This window comes from Enhydra lutris, unplaced genomic scaffold (assembly GCF_002288905.1).
Source record: "Enhydra lutris kenyoni isolate GAN:26980312 unplaced genomic scaffold, ASM228890v2 scaffoldscaffold65, whole genome shotgun sequence".
Taxonomy (NCBI): Eukaryota; Metazoa; Chordata; class Mammalia; order Carnivora; family Mustelidae; genus Enhydra; species Enhydra lutris.
Genome location: NW_019154149.1, coordinates 43,169 through 65,811, shown reverse-complemented (window position 1 = coordinate 65,811; position 22,643 = coordinate 43,169).

Genomic DNA, 22,643 nt, shown 5'->3' with positions numbered 1-22,643 from the left:
AGAGCTGGTAGAATTGGATAAATATGAAGGGGAAAAAAGAGTGAATCTGTATCTTGCACTCTATGTTACTGAGGGTAACAGAATATACCACCACCAAATATGTCAGTTTGGCATAAGGATTATTTTGAGCTAATTATTTTAAGAAACTGCAGACACAGGAGGGGCTTTGAAAACAGAGAAGTGACCCCTTTGTAAAGGAAATTTACATTAGAAAGGTGGCCTGTACTAAGAAGAGAGCTATTACCAGAAATCCCTTTCTCATCTTAGACACTTCTCTACAGGAGACAGGATAAATTTTGTTTACTAAACATTTCTCATCTCACGGGTCTTATGAGTTGCCTCTGCCCCACCCCTTTGAAGCCGCAGGCCCCTACCCCGTTCATCAGCTCAGGATAGAATATTAATCTCAATAGTCTGGCCACCTTCTGGGTCTCATATCTTTGTGGGGCTCCCATACATGCCTGCATGTAATTAAAATTGTTTATTTTCTTCTGTGAATCTGTCTTTTAGTATAAGGGGTTCTCAGCCAAGAAACTAGAAGGGTAGAGGGAAAATTGTTTTTCTTCCTCTACACCATTATAAATACCCTATAACTATGAATTTAACTGTTAAATGTGAAATGTTTAACCACTGGGGTAAAATAAGCTGGGCATCATTAAGGTAAATACTTAATCTTAGGGGAAGGAACAATTCTTTGAGAATAAGTAGGTAGACGCTGTAAAGAAAAAGATTCCCACTTTTGTCTACACTGACGTTTTAAATATATTTATTTCAACATGACCATAAGTAAGAATAAAAGCGAAATGAAAAATCTGAGGAGGAAATTAATATATGTGACAGACAAATGTCAATAACCTTAATATGTAAAGAGCTCTTATAAATAAGCAGGAAAAAAGACCCCAACAAAAGAAAAAAAAAAAAACTGGCAAGAGACACGAACAGAAAAACTATAAATGGCAAAAGAAAGAGAGGGAGAGAGAGTGAGTGGTGGGAGAGAGAAAGAATGTGAGAAAAGGACGAAGGAAAGAACAGAGGGAAAGAAAGAATGTGTGACTTCACGAGTAATTGAGGAAATGCAAACAAAATACATTCTTGTCTTTGAAATTGGCAAAAAGTACAAAGAATTATGTGAGGTTAGTGAGGATACAGAGATAAGTACAGTCCCATAATGTAGTGTGAATATGATATAAATTAGTGCAACTTTTCTGCAGTGCACTTTGGCAATATAACAGGAGCCTTAAAGAAATTTCATTCACTTTGATGTAGAACATCCAATTATTCAGTGGATATATCAGAACTGTTCCCAAGAAAGTATGCATAATATACAGCGGTATTTATATGAGCAAAATATTGAAAACTGTATAAACAGGCAACACTAAGGACATGGTAAAGAAATCTTAATCCGTTTATCTATTAAAAAAATGCCATGTAGCCATCAAAAAATTATCTGACAAAAATGTGAGAATTTTAAGAAAAATATGAAATACATTAAGTAAGATATAATATGGGGTGAAGTGAGAAAAAGCATGCTACAAAATAGTACTAAAATATAATCTCAATTTAAATGTATATATGTTTAAAACATATAAACACCTCCACCATTTGGCTTATTTCAAATGTAACAACAAAGTCTGTTTTGAATATATTGGGAAACTTCTACAAGCAAAAAAATTTAAGACATAGTTGAAATTGAAATGCTGTGATATTTTAATAGAAGAAAATTCAATTATATGATTTGAAATCATCTATGCATATATATATATATAATTCATATCTTTGATAAATATTTATCAGGCACCGATTATGTGGCAAGCACTCTAGTAGGCTCTGGGGACACGATCATGAACAAGAACACAGACTTGTGCTCCTGGCATTTACATTCTGGTGTAACAATTGTATTCAACATATAAATATACAAATAAATACATAACTACTGATTTCAATAAGTGCCTTGAAGAAATATTATAAGTTCCTACTACCACATATAAGGGGGACTGATTTGTTAGGCGAGTGAGCGTTGTGTGCAGAGCATGCCAAAAGAACTAAAAATTGTTTTCCATAATGCCGAAGTGATTCTTATTTTGATGGGATCGTTAGCAATTATTAGTGATTTTTCCTTTTTATCACTTTTGCTATATTTTCCCAATTCAGCAACGAACATGTATTACTTTTATAGTCAAAAAATAGTAAAATACTTAGCAACACACTTAGCCAAGGAGGTAAAAGTCTTGTACACTAAAAACTATAAGACACTGATGACAAAAATTAAAACAGACACAAATAAATGGAAAGATATCTCCTGTTCATTGAGTGGAAGAATTAATATTGTTATAATGGCCATACTACCCAAAGTAATCTACAGATTCAGTGTAATCCCTATCAAGATCCCAATGACATCTTTAACAGAAGTAGAAAAACAATCTTAAATTTATTTGGAACTACAAAAGACTCCACATAGCCAAAACAACTTTGAGCAAGAACAAAGCTGGAGACATCACACTTCCTGATTTCATAATATATTATAAGCTACAATAATCAAAACAGTATGATACTGGCATAGAAACAACACATAAACCAATGGAACAGAAATAAACCCACGCACATAGAGTCAACCGATGTTCCACAGGGTGCCAAGAATATGCAATGGGGAACAGATAGTGTCTTTGATAAATGGTGTTGGGAAAACTGGATATCCATGTGCAAAAGAGTGAAAGTAGGTCCTTATCTTACACCACACACAGAAGTAAACTCAAAATGATTTAAAGACTTAAAATGTAAGACCTGAAACTGTAAAACTCATAGAAGAAAACTGAAGGCAAGAGCTTCTTGACATTGATTTCAGCCCTGATTTCTTGGATACAATAACCAAATGCACAGGCAACAAAAGCAAAACTAAACAAGTAGGAGCACATTTAAAAAAAAAAAAAAAGCTTCTGCACACAAAGGAAACAATCAACAAAAAGACATTTTAAACCCACAGAATAGGAGAAACTATTTGTAATCCATATACTTGATAAAGAGTTAATACCCAAAATATATAAGGAACACTTAAAACTCAATAGCAAAAAACCAAATAATTAAAAACTGGGCAAAGGACTTAAATAGACATTTCTCCAACAAAGACATACAAGTGGTCAACAGGTACACGAACAAGTGCTTAATGTCACTGATCATAGAGAAATCCAAATCTAAATCACAGTTGAGATATGTTACCTCAGACCCCTTAGGACAGCTATTATTAAAGATAATAAAGGATAGCAAGTCTTTTCGAGGATGTGGAGAAAAGGGAACCATTGTACAGTGTTCGTGGGAATGCAAGTTGGACCAGCCACTCTGGAAAACAGTATGAAGGTTCCTCAGTAAATTAAATAGAATTACCCTATGATCTAGCTATCCCATTTCTAGGTATATACATGAAGGAATTGAAATCAGGATCTCAAAGAGATATCTGTATTCCCATGTTCATTGCAGCATTATTCTCAATATCCAAAGAATGGAAACAACCTAAATGTCCATCATCGGATGAATGGATAAAGAAAACGTGGTTGTCTTCATCAACTGGGGAGGCTCTCACAAAGTACCGCAGCTTAAGCAATAATTTATTTCTCACCATTCTGGGGGCTGGAAGTCTGAGCTCAGGTTGTCAGCATAGTTGAATTCTACTGAGGGCCCTCTTCCAGGTCACAGTCAACTCCTATCCTCACATGTCACTCAGAAAGAGTGTGAGAGAACTCTCTGAGGTCCTTTTTCAAAGGGCACAGACCCCACTGATGAGGGCTCTGCCCTCATGACCTGATTAGCTTCCAAGATCTCACCTTCTAGTACTATCACATAAGGAGTTCAGGTTTCAAAATATGAATTTTGGGGGGGAAGAGACACAGACTTTCAGTTCATAACAGTGATATGTACATATAGTGATATCAGTCAGCCCTTAACAAGAAGAAAATCCCACCATGTGTAATAACATAGGACATGATGTTAAGTGAAAGAAGCCAGGCACAAAAGGACAAATACTATATGATACCACTTGTAATGAGGAATCCAAAATAGTCAAACTCACAGGAGCCAAGGGTAGATGATGATTGCCAGGGTCTGGTGGGAGGGGACCCAGGGACTTACTAGTCAACAGGTATGAAGTTTCAGTTCTGCAAGCTGAATAGGTCCTAGAGATCCACTGTACAGCATAGGGCCTGTAGATAATAATACAGGATTGCATACTTAAAAATTTGTGAAGGGGGTAGATCTTATGTTAAGTATTTGTATCATAAAAATACATTCATGGCATAGATGGTGGTGATGGTTTCACCATGTATATTTGTCTCCAAACTCATCAAGCTTTTTACACTAAACGTGCACAGCTTTTTTGTATGTCAATTAGACCTCAATAAAGCGTTTTTTTAAAGAAGTAAACAGTAAGTGTAAAAGAAAAACATACCAAAAGTAGAATAAAATTGTTTGAATATTACTCCTTAGCTTGCAGTCCTCCAAAAGTCATACTAACAAAGGTAAGCAGACTTGTCTGACAAGAGTCCCTGTATATGCCTCATCCTTGTGTCCTGATGAACACATAGCCTTGTCCAAACTGCCTCTCAAGCCATCTTTCAAACTTTGTCATGATGTAAATAACCCTACTGTCAGCTTACCACAAATACAAAAAGAAAGCCTATTTTGAATATACTGGAAGCATACTAAGAACAAAAATTTTAACATACTTTAAATTGAAATGCTGTAACACTAACAAAAGAAAAAGAAATTCAAATTACAGTTGACCCTTGTACAACACGGGTTTGAACTTGAACTATGCCATTCACTCATATGTAGATTTTTTTATGAGTACAGTACTGTAAATGTATTTTCTCTTCCATATGATTTTCTTAATAACATTTTCTTTTCTCCAGCTTACTTTAAGAATATAATATATAACACATGGAACATACAAAATATATGTTAATCAACTGTTTATGTTATTGGCAAGACTTCCAATCAACACTAGGCTATTAGTAGTAAAGTGTTGCAGGGGTCAAAAGTTATACACGGATTTTTGACTGTGCAGGGGTGGGTGGTGTTGTCGGCACCCTTAACCCTTGCATTATTTAAGGGTCAATTGTATGTGATTTGAAATAATCATTGGTGTAGACCCCAATTATACGAAAAAGATACTGGGATGATTTGTGTATAGCAGTATCCTCCAACAATTATAAGATATAGATGTGGAAGAGAAATCAGATAGTGACTAGAAAAGAGGCTGGTTCAGACAAAGTGTGTGATTCTAAAGAACAATTAATGACAACAGAACAACAAAAACAACAAAGCAATGGGAATATATTGTAGCAAACTCAAGGCAAAGTTATGTTTTAGGGCCATTTATTGTGATCCCAAATTGAGCAATGCTCACTGAGCAAAGGTCCAGAAATCAGGAGACTTTCAATCAACTACTATAAGTGCTTCAGGGGTTACCTAGAGCTAGTTACAAACATTTTGGCATTCCTCCTTCTGGGCACACATGTGTTCGGATTGAAAATCCTCAACCCATTTGGAGAATATAACTTGTTTCTTCCCATATGGGTTAGCCAAGTTCTTGCCTGAGCCAATGAAATGTGCAAGGAAGTAAGGCAGGGCCAGTGCCATCATGGTCATCAAAGCCTGCATGGGGCTGGAGGCTCCAGCGGTGTAAGTGATCATAACGAGCAGAACTCCTGTCATCTGTCAGACATGTTTCATGGACAGTAAACTTGCTTCTCTGCTAAGTCACTGAGATTTGAGGATGTTTTGTAACTATCAAAACCTAACCCATGATGACCCATACTGTTATTAATCCAGACCGTCAGCTGTCCTGGATCAAATTTATCTAAACTTTTATTTCTAGTAATAGGAAGTTTAGTTGCTGATATCCAGCTGGCAAATAAATAAATAAATAAATAAAGGATATTGGTCTAACTTTCATAGGACAGAGAGAGAATAGCTCATAAATAACTATTACACATGCTTTGGATTCTGAAAAGAATAAGAACGGTGTGTTCAAGTTCTCGCTACTATGAGCTGTATGCCACAGGCCAGTCATTGACCTCGCTGAGCATCATTTCCTTTTTCAGATTTATTTATTTACTTGAAAGAGAGTGAGCGTGCATGCACACTCAAACTGGGGGGAGGGGCAGAGTAGGAGAATCTCAAGCAGACTCCTGGCTGAGCACAGAGCCCAAAGCGGGGCTCAATCTCAGGACCCTGAAATCATGACCAGAGTCAATACCAAGAGTCAGATGGATGCTCAACCAACTGAGCCACCCAGGTGCCCCAGAGCAACAATTCTTTTTAATCTGTAAATCACACAGTAACTATTTCTCAGTGTTACTGTAAGGAGAAAAAAAGACAATGGATGTTAAGCACCTGGCACTGTGGCCAGAAGACAGCAAGTTCAGTAAACGACTAACAGCAGCAACAGCATCATTATTACTGCTCTGTATGTATTCACAATGTTCCTTTTGAAATACCATTAGACCAGTAGCTTGTGAACCTTCTGGCTCCCCACACATCCTGAAATAAGCATTTTTTTTGCAGGCAAATATGCCATATTTATTGATTCCTCTGTCTCTGCTAAATGGAAGAAAGTACTGTTGGTAGAAATAAAATATCAGCCTCAACTTGCACATATACCCAAGATCTTGTAAGTCATTACAATGTGTTTTTGAGAGTTGCCACTTCACTGCTCTATAAAAAGCTTCCTGGAAAAAGTATTAACAGATGGCCTCTTACTCTCTGAGACTGTTAGTAGCACACCAGATGGCAACCCAAATGAGAAGATTCAACTTAAATTCTCCAAACTGAAGGAAATGTGACACTAGCTTTTTAATAGGTGTGCAGCATTAAAGGTAGCAAAGAAATGATCGGTTAAGATAAAAACTCATTTTCTCTCCGTATTTCAATGTGGAATACTGTTCCCATTGTCTCACCAGCTTGCCAGATAGTTCATATAAAATGCGGGAAGTGGTTTGCCCAACACAAACAGAAATTTTATTTGAAATGACTGACAGATTTATGAGGTGTAAGGCCAGTCTAAAGAATGAAAATACAAGGCAGTGCCCCAGGGACAAACGCTCTGTGCCACGGACACTCCTTTCTCTCTAGGACCAGTCATTAGTTTGCAACATTTTGCTCTTATTGTTAGAAATATTGGGCCTCGGCTCAACTGTCAAACTTTTGACAGAGAGGTAATAACTATTCCAGGAAACTTATCATCTTTCTTGATGCCCAGGCATCACTACTATCCAAATTCTCCCTGGTGCCTTTGCATTCCAAAACAACCCTCTCCCATGAAGGTTCAGGAAAAGCCAACGGAGTCTTCATATTAGCTTAGTAAGATGTCCTTCTGCTATCATAGGTTACAGGAATCAATGTGCATATCTTTAGATATCAGAGAATCCCCAAATATCAATGTTTCAAGAGGCCATGGACCCCAGCCCTAAAGTTGGTACTCAGCTATGCCATTCTGCAGGACACTGTGGATCTTCAAATATGGAAGCCAGTGAGACACATGGTACAGATGGGGTTTTGGCAGAGTACCTGGAAATACAGTCTGTAGCATGAACACACAATATTAAAATATGCATATATATTCTCTGAATCAGTCAGTTGGGCGGAATGGTAAATCACAGCCTCCCTGACTACACAGGGTCCTCAACCGTTCAAACCTGGGGATTGTTCAGTCTTGACCACTGCTGTCTTCTCCTGTCTCAAGTGCAGCTATAGTGTAGTGTTGGGGTAGACACAAAGGAAACATGACTTCCACAAACCACATCAAATTTTCAGGAACTCCTTCCCATTTTCTTGTGAACTCTTAGGCCTGCTAGATGCAGTGAAACCCAAGGATTGGAGACCTTCCATACCTGTGAGCCATTAACTAAGACTATGGGCACCCTACAATTGGAAGAGACTGGCGTGGCTCCCGGGCTCCAGGGAACAGGAAAATTCTAAAGAAAGTGTGTGTCCAGCAAGGGGACTGACTAGCATAGGAAACCAAGTTCAAAGAAGTACAAGTCATCACATGTACCCAGCACTATCTAAGGGAGAGAAATCCTAAATCTGGGGTCATTAAAGAGACAACCTCTGCTGGGAGATAGAGACAGATCACTGAGCTCCCTCAGGGCTGGTGTAAAAAAGCCTACCCCCCAGGCTGCCTACCTCTCTGTGCAATATTTGGCTCCATGATTCTGCTTCCCAGATCTGTGGATACGGAGAAGGAGACACAAAAGCACTGTGGCCACTGGAAAGAAAGAAGGCCAGTTATAAACACTTTCACTTTTTGCTGTGTACATCACTGGCTGGTGTTGCAGTTACCATGAATGTATGCTCATTTCTGATACCCCAACACAGCTCAGGACCAAGAACCAGACCCTAGAACTAAAGTTCTTATCCTGGGGTCCATGATCTTTTGGAATAGGCCTTTAGTAGTTCAGTGAACTCATTGGTGAACACATGGTGGTGCTGAGAGGGTGGCATGCCTAGAGCGGGCCAGGGAGCTCTGTCTTGTCCCCCATCCCTGTAATACCTTGCCCTGTGCCTCTCTTCCATCTGCCTGCTCCTTCTGTAGAATGTGGTGACCCAGCCAAGAAGTTGCTCTTGAGAAACCCTCCCCACAACTAATCACCCGCCTGAGATGGCATCCAGGTACCTACCTAGAGGGCACCATCAAATCCCCCTAAGTTAACAACCACAGCAGGTGTGCCATTTCTACTCTTCCTAAAGATGATCAGAAAAGCTTTTGCTGCCTCTCTCAGTCATAATCCACACAACTGTCCTCAAAGTAAAATAACTCTTACATTATTTGCCAACCAATTCCTTGCCCCACAGATCGGTTTGTCTTTTCTGTCCTGCTAAGTCAGTACAATTGGCTCATCTTCTAAGAAATAGAAGAGAGGGCCAATAGAAGTCTAGTTTTTCTCGATGCCAGAAATGTCTACATTTTCTTTCCCATGTGAGGTGCTAGGGCTCCAAAAGAGGTTACATTAATCTCATAATAATTAAAGGAAAACGTGATTGCCAATTAATGGCAGAGGACAATGCATCAACCTGCAAACTACAGGCGATCCTCTCAGACAAAGAAAGCATTGATATAAAGGCAAATATACTGATAATAACCTCATGTATTTATCATGGTGGTGGATATAGGCAAATCCCACAGAGAAAGCCTTCCTTTCGGCTTCGGCATTGGCCGCCATCCAAAATTCACAGACTATAAACAATGAAAGCCTTTCCATGAAGAAAGTTCGGAGTGGAACTCACTTGGCGTCCCCAACTTTCTGAGGAAGTGCTCAAGCCATAACTCAAAGGAACATTTTCATCAGCCTGAGGTGGCGAGCAGGATAAATGGCCTGGCCGTGAATGCACGCGTTGAGAAGGAACTGAGAGGCGCTCAGGAAATGCCTGCTGGAGGCCGCGGCCCTCAGTGGGCGGTGCCATGGAGGAAGGCCCAGACAAGGTGTTGGGCCGCAGTGGGAAGCCTGGCTCCTCCAGGCCCAGCTCACTCCGGTGGAACACAATGGCATCATTGTTGTTGACTCTCTATTGCAAGGAGTTTAGTTCTACTGCTAGTTCTACTAGCAGCCTCATTCGGGGGAAAGAACCAACTGGGCTTTTCTGTTCTAGAAAGCTCTGAAGGTAGAAGATGGCCCTGGGTCAGGTCGTGGGCACTCAAGCCTGCTGATCGCCTCGTCCAGGAGATTCTAAGTTCAGTGCTGTCACTGCCACTCCCCCTGAACAGATGTCCACATTAGTTTACACTCTATTTTCCTGAAGTGTTGACGTTTTGCAGCTTTTGAAGAGGTAAATTTGTGATGTGTGAAATGAAAAGTACAGTCCCAGGTCCTTTGAAAACTGAAAAGAAAAAAGCCACTTGGAAAAAAATCTTTCCCTTTGAGGTCACTGGGTTGATTTCACCTCGGGCTGGGTGTTACCAAACTTCATGACGAAGACTTACTTTCTAAATATCCAAGTTTTTGCATACTGAGAGAAGGGGGGAAAGGGGTACCGAGAAGAGGCTGGGAGAAAGACAGGATGATCAGAAAGAACTCTCAGCAGCTGGGCTGACTGAGGTCCAGACCCCAAAGAAGGGGTCCACTGTTGCTGGAAGGCCTAGAGCAATGGTCTCAAATCCACAAGGAGCTTGTGGGAATGAACGCTCCTCGTGCTTTTCTCAAGTGGTGAAATAGCCATGGGGTGCTCTGGGGATACAGAGGGGGAAGAAGTCACTTCCTTCTGCCCAGTGAATCACAATAGAGCCCCGCACCTCCTCTGGGCCAGGGTCTCTTGCCTGAGGAGGAGGGAATGTTGAAGATGATGATGGATGCCTGTGGCTTCCGGAATACTTGCAACCAGAGACATAGGGTTCAGAGACAACACTTACAAAGAGATCCCACACAAGAAGAAGTATCACCAGGGAATTTTATGGGCACTTGGGGACCCTCAATTAGAGCTTTTCTGTGGGCAGACACTGCGGGCTGAGTAGACTCCTTCCCACACACAACCCCCTAGGGTCTCCATCAGAGTTACAAATGGCTCCGTGTTGTGGACCAGTCTATACAGAATAAACACATGTGCAAAGGTCAAATACCTATTTTATATATACTGAATATGTAAAGTGTCTGGCACAGCTGAGAGGAGTCAACACATCATAGATATTGATTGTGATTATCACATGATCAAAACTCTGACCAAGTTCCATCCCTGGACCGAATTCCCTGGGGACAGGCACCTCTTGGGATCTCCTGCATAGTTCCTGGAAGAGAGAGTCAGTGCAGTCAGGGTTCAGTAAATGTTTTTCAATGAGTAGATGAATAAAAGAGAAAGAATGAGTGAATAAAGGAAAGGAAAAACACGATATAGAGCAGGGGAAAAAAAGAACTTTCTCTCATCCTCCACGTCAAATCAACACTGTTGATCTTACCCCCTAACATCCTTAAAGCCATCCCCTCCCTCCTCTCATCACTGCCCCTACCTTGTCGCCCATTCAGCCTGGCCTCCTCACAGGCCTCCTAGCGCGTCTCTCCTCCCCGAATCTTAATTTCCTTTCCAAACTATGCTCCACTCTGCAGTCACCGGGATTGACTTAAAATTCATAGCTAATCATTGTGTCACTCTCCTTCTTAAAACATTACAATGGATCCTTTGCACTTGGGATAAAGAGCGAACTCCTTACCATGCGGTGGCAGATGTAGGCTAAGCTCTTGGAGAGATCTGCGTGGCCACAGTCACGGGACTTATGAGCAGGGAACAAGGGAGACGGATTCAACTTCTGGGTAAGAATACCCACACCTGGGGCGCCTGGGTGGCTCAGTGGATTAAGCCTCTGCCTTCGGCTCAGGTCATGATCTCAGGGTCCTGGGATTGAGCCCTGCACCGGGCTCTCTGCTTGGCAGGGAGCCTGCTTCCCCCTCTCTCTCTGCCTGCCTCTCTGCCTACTTGTGATCTCTCTCTATCAGATAAATAAATAAAATCTAAAAAAAAAAAAAAGAAAGAAAAAGAATACCCACACCTGGGGAGGGCAGCCCAGGCAGCAGTGGCAGATACTCTACCCAAATACTGAGGACAGCTGTGGCTGAAGCCGAGCAGAAGAAGAAATTTGAGAGATCAATTTTGGCTTTTGATTTCTTTGGAGTTAAGAAATCTGAGCTGCAGACTTCACTTACAAGGAGAAGGGATTTCTATTTGAGACCTTACCTTCTTTAGACCTTAACTTATAAAAACAAGAGGATTTATTTTTGTTTTCTAAAATTTTAATATGATATGCAAAAGGTAACCTAACACAGTATCTATTCTAATTGGAACTGAGTTTTTTCAAATATGGATACGTATATATTTTGCAACTCATCTTGTGTTTCCTATCTTAAAAGGAGTATAATATTTTCTTTTTTTCAATTTTAAAATAAATGTTTTCCCTGGGAAATCTTCCAAGTTATTTAATTTTCTGATGTTTTATCGTGCTAACATACATATAACATAAAACTATCTTGAACATTGTTAAATTTTTAAATTTATTCTTATTTTAATTTCAGTACAGTTAATATACAGTATTATGTTTGTCTCAGGTGTAGAATATTCCATACATCTCCCAGTGCTTGTCACACGTGTGCTCCTTAATCCCCATCACCCATTTCACCCATCCCCCTAACCTCTGCTCTGGTAACCGTCATGTTCTCTACAATTTAAGAGTCTGATTCTTGGCTTATCTCTCTCTCTCTCTCTCTCTCTTTTTCCTTTACTCGCTTGTCTTGTTTCTTAAATTCCACATGAGTGGAATCATGTGGGATTTGTCTTTCTCTGGCTGACTTATTTTGCTTAGCATAAGGCACTCTAGCTCCATCTGCATAATTGCAAATGGCAAGATTCTTTGTGATGGCTGAGTAGTATTCTGTTGTATATATAGACCACAACTTCTTCAACCATTCTTCTATTGATGGACTACTTCCATAATCTGGCTATTATAGATAAGGCTGCTATAAACATCAGGGTGCATATATCCCTTTCAATCAGTGTCTTCGCATTTTGGGGTAAATACCCAGTAGTGGGATTACTGGATCATACAGTTGTTCTGTTTTTAACTTTTTGAGGAACCTCCATACTGTTTTCCACAGTGGCTGCACCAGTTTGCATTCCCACCAACAATGCAAGAGGGTTCCTTTTTTCTCCACATCTTCACCAAAACTTGTTTCTGTGTTTTTGATCCTAGCCATTCTGACAGGTGTGAGGTGATATCACATCATGGTTTTGATTTGCTTTTCCCTGATGACGAATGATGTTGAGCATCTCTTCATGCGTCTGTTGGCCATCTGAATGTCTTCTTTGAAGCAATGTCTGCTCATGTCTTCTGCCCATTTAATTGCATTATTTGTTTTGGGGGTGTTGAGTTGTTATCTTGACCATTCAGTGATACTCAGTATAGTCATACTGTTGTGCAATTTTCACCACCCTGTATCACCAGAACTATTTCATCCTGTAAAACTGAAAGGCAATACTCCTTAACTAACTCACTCCCCATCAGCTCCTATAAAAGACCATGCTACTTTCTTTTTTTATTTTTTAATCTCCTCTTTTCCCCCTTGCCCTAACTTCTGGTAACCACCATCCTACTCTCTGTTACTGTGAGTTTGACTCTTTTTTTTAATTCCACATTTCAGTGATATCATGCAATATTTGTCTTCCTATGTCTGGTCTATTTCACTCAGCTTGATGTCCTATAGGTTCATCCATGCTGGTGCAAAAGGCAGGATTTCCTTCTTTTGTAAGGCTAAATAATATTCTCTCTGTGTGTGTGTGTGTGTGTGTGTGTGTGTATGTTCTTTATCCATTCATTCACTGATAAACATTTAGGTTGTTTCTGCATCTTGGCTATCATGAATAACACTGCAATGAATATGGGGGTGCAGATACCTCTTTGAAATAGTGATTTCACTTCCTTCAGATATATACTCAGAAGCAGGATTGCTGAATCATAAGCTAGGTCTATTTTTAGTTTCTTGAGGAATCTCCATACTGCTTTCCATAATGGCTCTACCAATTTACATGCCCACCAACAGTTTAAAAGGGATCCCTTTGGTGCCACATCCTCGCTGACACTCATAATTTTTGACTTTTTGGGAATGGCCATTCTAACAGGTGTGAGGTGATAGCTCATGGAGGTTTTGATGTGCATTCCCTGATGATTAGCAGTGTTGAGCTCCTTTTCATATACCTATTGGCCATTAGTATGTCTTTGGTAAAATGTCTTTGAGGTCCTTTGCCTATTCTTCCTTGGTTATTTGCTTCTTTGCCGTGTGGCTATATGAATTTTTTATGTCTTTTAGATATTAACCCCTTATCAGGTATGTAACTACATCACTTTTTGGTGGATGCTGGAAGGGCCTGTGCATAATTCCCAATGTTCCTGGCCCCCACCATGGTGTGATGAAAACAGGGGTAGACAAGGGAGCCTCCACCAGCCCGCATCCCAGCAACTATGAAGAGCAAAGCCCCCTGCTGATCTGCATTGGAAAATTCATGGGGATGAGAAACTGAATTTAGTTGTGTTACTGAACGAAATGTGTGGGGTTGTTTGTTACCACAGCATAACCCAGCCCATATGGACCAATACAGACTGTCTTTGATGAAAGAGTTTTCTAAGGAAATTAGTAGTGCAAACAATTTCAGGGGTCAGATAATTTATGTAAGGATGTAACTTCCCTCCAGTACTTGAAGAGTGCCCATTTAATTAACATGTTGATAAAAGTCATTATTGCCTCCTCATTAAGCAAATTCCAAAAGATCCTTTCTGATCCCAATTTGAGTTATATGAATTTATTTTACAGGTAATGAATTCCTGTAAAGGCTTTCTGCCACATCTCCTTCATCTTTTTGGTTGAATGCTTACTGAGCACCTACTATGTTTCAGGTACTTGTTCTAGATATTGGGGTATCAAGAGTAAATAAGAAAGACATATTTCCTTCCTTCAGGGAGTGGGAAAATGTTCTAAAGGAAAAGAGTAGGGTGTGTGACCTACCTGGTCAGAGGAAACAGAGAAGTCCTCCTGGAAAAGATTGCATTCTTACCGAGACTGGAAAGATGAACGATCAGGAATTAGCCTGAGACGGCACCTGTCAGTACAATCGTGATCAAATGGAATATTCAAGAAATAGGGTATTTAGGTTAATTTAGAGTCCTAACTTTTAAATTAAATAATTAATTATACCTCCTTTATAAAGATAAAAGTTTCAGTACTCTCATAGCTGTCTTCTCATCTTATTGTTACAAACTCTCAGTGAGATGGGAAGTTAAGAACATACTATTCTCTCCGGTTTTGTAGACATTTTCTGTGCCCTACCCCTGTCCCTCAGCCCTGACTCTTTCCATGCATACTGGCCCAACCTCCAGCTGCCAGCCCCTGAGTCCCTCTACCTGAGCCCTATGTCTGACCACTAGTGTCTGATCTCCCTGCCCATGTGGCAGCTGCAAAAGGTGAGGGATTAGCCACAGCTCTGAGCAAATGGCTGTTGGAGGTTAGTGTATGAGTGACCCAGTGCCTTCAGCCCTTGAGCAGGACAATTCAGAGGCATGTGTTCTACTCTGGTACTTAGAGATCTCCAGGATGATGTCCCTCTTGCCCTCTGTGGTGGCTGGATGGAAACACACCCTTTATTGGCTAATTTCCTGGGTCATTCTTTCGTTCCTCTGCAGGTGTTTCCTGAGAGCACACCTCTGTGATGGTTAATTTTGTATCTCAACCTGACTCAGGCAGGGTGCCCAGTTGTTTGCTCAAACACTGGTCTACATGTTTTATGAGGGTATTTCTTTTAATGTGATTAACATTCGAATCAGTAGACTTTGAGGAAAGTGGAGTATAAAGCAGATTATCCTCCATTTAGGGGAGGGCCTCATCCATTCCTGCGTTCGTGGCAGACATCATGAGTTGATCCTTCTTCTCCTCAGAAACTTCCATGGTCAATAGGGCTTGACAGACCAGAAGGCACCCAGTGGCCATCCCTTTCTGAAACGCATCATTGTGCTCTCTGAATTTGGCAGCAGCTGACAGTGTCCGCCTCTTTTTTCCACCTCTGGTGTCTTACCAGCCCCTTGAAGCTGGAGCCAACTGTGCTCACCACTCCCCTACCACCACTCAGGTGCTGACGCCAGCCTGCTCCATTTCCTGTGATGCAGAGACCACTCCCTTCCCCACAAAACCTCCCACGGGGGTGGGGGGGACCAGAGCTGGAAAAGAAGCATCGATCCTGGAGCCCAGAGCTACAGGGCTGCCCACGGCTGAGTCTAGCAAGTCACAAAAAGAGTCACAAAGCTCCATCCTGTGATTCTCGAAGCTCCGCATGTCAACCCAGGGCTCATTTCCCCTGTTGGCCAGAGTGCTTACAGAACCCACCAGCTCCAGAGACCACGCTCAGACGACACCGGGCAGGGCAGCCTGTGGAAGACGGGGCCGCCACGAGCTTAGCTCATGGTCGCAGCAAGGCGGGACCCACCCCCCCAACCCCGGGGACCGGAGCACACTCAGCTGCAGCCCAGGCAAGAGAAGGGACAGAATGGAAGCGCTGGAGGCTTCAGGCAAGTGGGACATGGTGACAGCGACCGGGACAGACACAGTCAGAGCCTTCCACAAGGAAATGCAGCAACTGAGGTCAGGCCTCTGTGCCCTCACCCCACCTTCGAGCAGCTGTCCTGTCAGATCAGCATGGGCCAGCTGGGCAGGCCAGGGTGCTAGGAACCCCAAAACCCCCGACTCCCAGTGAGAAACCAGTACATCACTCTCCAAGGTCACTCTGATGAGGTCATCCACAGTGAACCAAATGCTGTATGACCTACACAAGGGAGTAAGAGACCAGGGCACTAGTGTGGGCATCACCACCAACCCCCAAGATGACACACCCAAGGTCAAGGGCTATCCACATGCAAAGTCACATTGAGTAGCTCCGTGTGGTCTGATCAAATCCCAAAAACAATCCAGTGATATAGGCGGGATGTATCATCCTCTTTTATCCACAAGGAGACTGATGAAGGCTCAGAGAGGTTAATGCAATTATCTATGGCCACACAGCCAGTCAGGGGTGCAGTCAAAATTCATACTCCCAAATCAGGGCCCATTCACACCTGCAACGGTTTCTCTCCCAAACTCTCAAACAGTGATCACAAAGCGAAGCGACACATACTTTCCAGAGGTTTGTGTGGCCCTGTGCTGAGTGCTGGAAAAGTAGTGGTAAATACAATACCGCAAGGTCCGTGGTCTCTGGATCCCATACATTAGTGGGGGAAATGGACAACGACCCATGAACAAGAACATAACTCAAGGGCACAGAATGGCGGGTGCTGTGAAGAAAAAATAAAGCCAAGAAACACGAGAAAGATGTGGCTAGTCTAGAGAGTGGGTGGTCAGGGAAACAGGGGCTAGGAGGAGATGACGTTTTCAACAGCCCCGTGCATCTAGAGGAATTTAGGCTCCCCCAGCCTGCGCCTGCACAGGGCTGACTGTCCAGATCAGGTCTGGCCTCTGGCCGTGATGACCTGCAGGGTCACCCCATGTCCCCACCCCCTCCACCAGCAAGCCCCCCCCCAGTCCTGATTCTCCACCATGGAATTGGCCCGCAAGCTACAGACTGGGCCAGAAGCATGCAAGTCTTGGCACACTCGCATGTGTGTGTGTGTGTGTGAGAGAGAGAGAGAGAGAGAGAGAGAATCTGGCTTGAGACAAAACTCAACCAAGTCTAGTTTATCCAGAAGGAAGGAAAAGAAATCCATGAGAAGTGCATTGCCGCTCACAGTGGACACAGTTCCCATGTAGAGAAGAGTTGGCCTTTCGCAGGACTCTAGAGTATGACAGCTGGAAAGGATAGCCCCTGGTAGGGGACACCCAGATCCAGGAAGGAGATCTGTCCCAGCTCACCCCATGGGTCACTGTAAGGATCAGGGTCAGTACCGGGAGGGCAGAGACAGAAACACAATCCCTAACCTCCAGGTCCTTATGGCCTCAGCAAACAATGAAGAAATGTCCCAAATAATTGCCCCAGACCTTGACACTTGGCAAGTAATAATTCTATTAGCTAGCTGCTTTTTTTTCAGAAGTCCCCCCTAACCAGAGACCTGCTTTCCTCTTAATTGTTTCTCTTCTGCCTGTAGTGGTCTGCAATGGGCAGTCATCACTTTCAAGGGGATCCCACCTTTTGGGAAAAGAGGAGAAGATGCCAGATGCAGCCCAGGTGTGGTATGGTCTCAGTTTACCGAGCACCCCCAGCACCCAGCATGAGGAGCTCTGCCTCTCCCCTCCTCACCACCCTCCCCTGGAGGAAAGAGGTCCAGAGAGGATAAGTGGCTTGTGCAAGGTCATCCAGCTCTCACATGGCAGAATGGGATCAACCCAGGCTCAGGGGAAACTGGACGTTCCAAGCAGACCCAAAAGAGGAGACCAGAGGACCAGAGATTGGGGGCTCCTCAGGAAATCTGGTTTATTTGCCAAACCAGAAAATAGAAATTCGGGGGCGGGGCGGGGGGGGGCTGTCTGCCTGTCTCCACTGAGTCCTGGAGCCCTCCAATCAGATGGGAAAGAGCCTTGTGAGGAGTCAGAGGATCCCAATGGCATTTGGTACTGCCTGCCTTGCATTAGGACTCTTTGTGCCCAGCTTCAGCCCTGGCCACCATGAGTCCCCAAGAACACTCAGGGCATTCCGTCCCTCCCCAACCCAAGTCATCCAAGACCTCAGGTTAAGTTGGGATTTCCGATAAACAACATATCTTTAAGTATGACCCATGCGATATCTGGGGTAGACGTATAGAAAGCAATTATTCCTTGTTCATCTGAAATTCATATTTAACCACGCGTCCTGGATTTTACCAAGCAGCCCTATTCCTGCTGCCAGGACTGGCTGATGGAGAAAACAGTGTAATATCCCGTTTTGCAAAAGTATTTGAGGGAGAAATACTACAGGCTGCCGCCACGACATTTCTTCCTCTTATGTCATTTTTGGAGGATGTTTTCGCCATACAGAAAGCCAGCCTCTTGCGGGATGCAAATGAGACCCAGTCCCAGAGGGGGAAAAATTGAGTTAGAAAGCAGTTAGAAAACAACCCCAGGGGATCCGAGACCCGCGCTTCATCTGCGGAGTCTTTTATTCTCGTTAATTCATAACAGTGTCTTTTAAATCCTGGACTAGAATTTGAGAACAGTCGGCTTGTGAGTGTGACAGTCATTACTCCTAGGAGACGCCCCCTCCGCTAGCTGGGCGCCCTCCGCGCGTTCTTGGTGCCACAGCGGACTCCAGTGGTCACGCGGGGAACCGCATGCTGTCTGCACCGCCCAGCTAGGGACCACAGCCCGGCCCCTGGGCTGGCGAAGACAGGGCGGCTTCTTTGGCTGCCCAGGGGCCCGGGCTGGGTGGAAGGATCTCTGCCCAAAGACACAAATCCGAGTGCGCCACGTGGAGACAAAGCCCTGCCCTGCTGCTGTGAAGCTCCGACCAGACCAGGGTTGTATTTCGTCTTGCATGCCAGTGTACCATTGCTGACCCAGTTTCACAGATGTTCTCTTGAAACCGGACTGTGCCTTGTGAATAGTTTTAACTATCAAGCTGCGGTGATGGAACCGTCAAAAAAAAAAAATCCTTTAAATACATGAGAGGCAGTTGGGCTCAGAATTGATTCTTATTCTGTCAGTTGGTTATACTTAAATGGATAGCTGGGGGATGTGGGCAAGTTAAAAGGACGGGAATTAAGACACCCCCCCGCATTCGCACCCATTGCTTCTTACCTCCAACGAGCAACAGTCTCGCTTCATTTCTGAGAAAGGGAGGCACTACTGATCGGTTACTGAAAACACACACGACTCCCATAACCTTGTTCATTTTCATACATGTAGCTCGGAGCAAGAGGTCCTCTGCCTTTGATTTGAAAGGAATAAAAGAATAAAGGGAAATGAAAAATATGGTCACAGAGAGGCGGGCTCTTGATCCTTACACACACACACACACACCCCTTGGTGCCTTTCCCCTTTCACAAGTTGGTCTTCACAAGTTGGCTGCTGCGCAGTTTTCGGTTGGCTCCTTTGCACATCATTTCCCACGAAGAGGAGTGTTGCCTGGGGAAGCAGCCCTTGCAGGGGGCCATGGAGACCGGAACAGGGAGGCAGCCACAGAATAGACTTGGTAGGTTGGGTCTGAGGTCTGCTCCACTGGGCTGAGTGGCTTCCCTCCTCTGGGCTTCAGCTCCCCTCCTGGAATGAGGATTTGCACAGTCTGAACCTGCAATTCTAGCTATGAGGCCTCTGGTCAAACTCTTAAAAAGGATTCTTTTCATTCACTCATTCATTCATTCATCTGTTCAGCAAACATGAGTGACTAAAATGTGCCACACACTGGGTTAGAGGCTCAGCACAGAGAAATTAATAAGGAATGCCTCCTTCCAGGATGAGGTCATGGCAAAGAGACAGAGGTATCAGAGAAGTACAAACCCAGGGCCTGGATGCCCACTGATGGAAATCTGTGCACACTCTCTGGAGGCCAGTTTGACCCCCACTCCCAGATTGCCAAATGCACACACTGCATGAATCAGGAGCCCCAGTTGCCTGACTAACTCTAGTTATCTTAAGCAGAAAAAAAATTTAAGCTATTGAGTCCCAGGGAACCCAAGGGAAGGCTGAAGGCTACAGTCTTAGGCCCAGGAAGGGACACAGGTGACCAGGGGCAGTCGCCATGACCACAGTTGAAATCACACCGTAAAAACTAGTGACACCAGTGCCATCGCCACTGCTGGACGCCTGCGACCACCACTCGCCTGCCATTATGGCAGAGCCTGCACTCTTTGCCCTGCCATCATCCTACCACAAAGCTGGATTCACCACAGTTCCCGCTTTACACACTCAGGGAAGAAGGTGTCTGCTTAGCTGGGTCAAGGTCACATGCCCACATTCGAGCCACAAGGGAGCCACAGGGAAAGCAGGCACCCAGCATTTGTTTCCTCCACAGCAATAAGTGGATTCTGCCTCCCACCCAGAGTAACAACTCGGGCGATTTCCCACACAGACGAAGACATTTATAATGCCGGTGGCCAAAATCGTGACAAGTGTCCTCTACGCACACCCTCGACCATGTCTGCAAGAGAAACGTTAATGCTTTACACAAGGGCACACAGATGACGGCTCAGTGGTGTTCTCTGCAGAGAAAGGAAGTCTGAAACACCTGAAGAGTCAGCAGTAGGGGCTTAGGCGAGTTCTGGACAGGGCTGCCATTAGAAAGACAATGCCATTCATTCATTCATTCCGTGAACATTTGTTGCGGGCGCCTTGGGAAGACAAGGGAGGAGCTGAGACAAGGAGTTGTGGCTGGCCAGCAGGGGCCAGACCCCGGAGGGACTACATACACAAAGGCCAGGAGAGAGTGTTTTCTGCTTGTTCTCATTTCAGGGGGAAGCCACTGAAATGTCTGAGGGCAGGGGAAATGCAAGCTGTGGGCAGTAACGCCATCAGATTCGTGTTTTTCAGAGATCACATTTTCAAAGAACCACGTGAACTTGATTGTAGCACAGTGCGAGTGGAGACCACTCAGGAAGCGGTCACATGTCCCAGTGATAGGGGACGGGGGTACAGAATGATACCGGTAGAGATAGAGATCTGGACGGGTTCAGGATATTCTCACAGGGGTAAAATCCACACTGTCTACGGGTGGATATCTATGCCCCATGGTGTTGTGAAGGCCAAGGCTGGCATAGCAGCAGTCTTGGTCTTAACCTTGGTAGAAATATTCACATTTACTAGCTGTCGAGGAAGAGGAAGGAAACTGTGTGGTTTCTGCTTTAGTCATCCAGGACAGCATGAAAAACAGGTTGTAAAATAGAAAAATAAACAGGGTCCAATGGTTAATATATCCTGCTTAGGAACGGTGCTGGTGGATTATTGCCTTTGCTTTCATACACTTTTCTAATATCTCTGTGATGAATACGTAAAACACTTTTGCAATAATGGAGAAACCAATATAATTTTTGAAAAGAAATTACCTAGTATATAGAACTCCTTTTCTCTAGGGGGAGCAAACTGAGATGGGAGAGTCTCTCTGGACAGGGAGAAAGGAGAAATCCAACCATTACTAGAGAAGTTTTCTGTTGTTGTTGTTTTAAATTCTTCATCTTTATTTGAAAGCTCCTTGGCCTCTTTAAAGATTTTCAAGGGGCTCCTCGGTGGCTCAGTCAGTTAAGTGTCTGACTCCTGGTTTCGGCTCAGGTCATGATCTCAGGGTTGTGAGATCGAGCTAGTGTCAGGCTCCACACTCAATGCAGAGTCTGCTTGGGTTCTCTCTCTCTCTCTTTTTCTCTCTCTCTCCCTCTCGCTACCCCTCCCCCTGCTCTCTCACTCACCTGCACACACTCTCTCTCCCTCTGAAATGAATAAAATCTTTTAAAAAAAGATTTTCAAGTTTACATGCAAAGAGCCACTCACCATGTGTAGTCAGCAAGTTATTTTAATAATCGAGTGTGTACTCTCCAAATCATAAACGTCTCAGAGACAGAAGGGGTCTAAGTAGTTAGTTCGGATCTGGCAAATGATTGCCTGTGTCAGGATCAGGCTTTCTGAACCTTGGGACTATGGCCATGGGGGTGCCAAATGGCTCTCTGTCATGGGGGCTGCCGTATGTGTGCCTGCTGTCATTCCTGGCCTCTCCCCAAACATTTGTGCTGGTTCTTCCCTGGGGGCCATGAGAGTTTGTCCAATCTCTCTGGCCTCAGAAGGTTCTGCAGAGATTTCAAGACAGTGCCATGCTCTGCCCTCATGCCTCACCACCCACCCCCCACCCTACTCCCAAGTCTTCTCTCCTCCAAGTTGAACACTCTTCCTTCAACTGTTCCTCACCTGACACATCGGGTCTCCTGTGGGGGGCACATTTCCATGACAGCTCCCGGTCCTCAGCTAAACATGGTTCTCTGGGTGCTGGTAGAGCAGAGGCCGAGCAGCCGACGACCTCCCTCCCCCTTGACTCTCGGCTGTAGCCAGACATGGCTTTTACTCCCAGCACCTACGTCATCCGAAGTCCCACACTGAGCTGCTTACCAAAAATGTTGAAAATTCATTCTCACACGTGACCCTGCTCCCTTGGGTCACCCCTGCTTAGCACCTTGGTCCTGGGGCCCAGTGGTT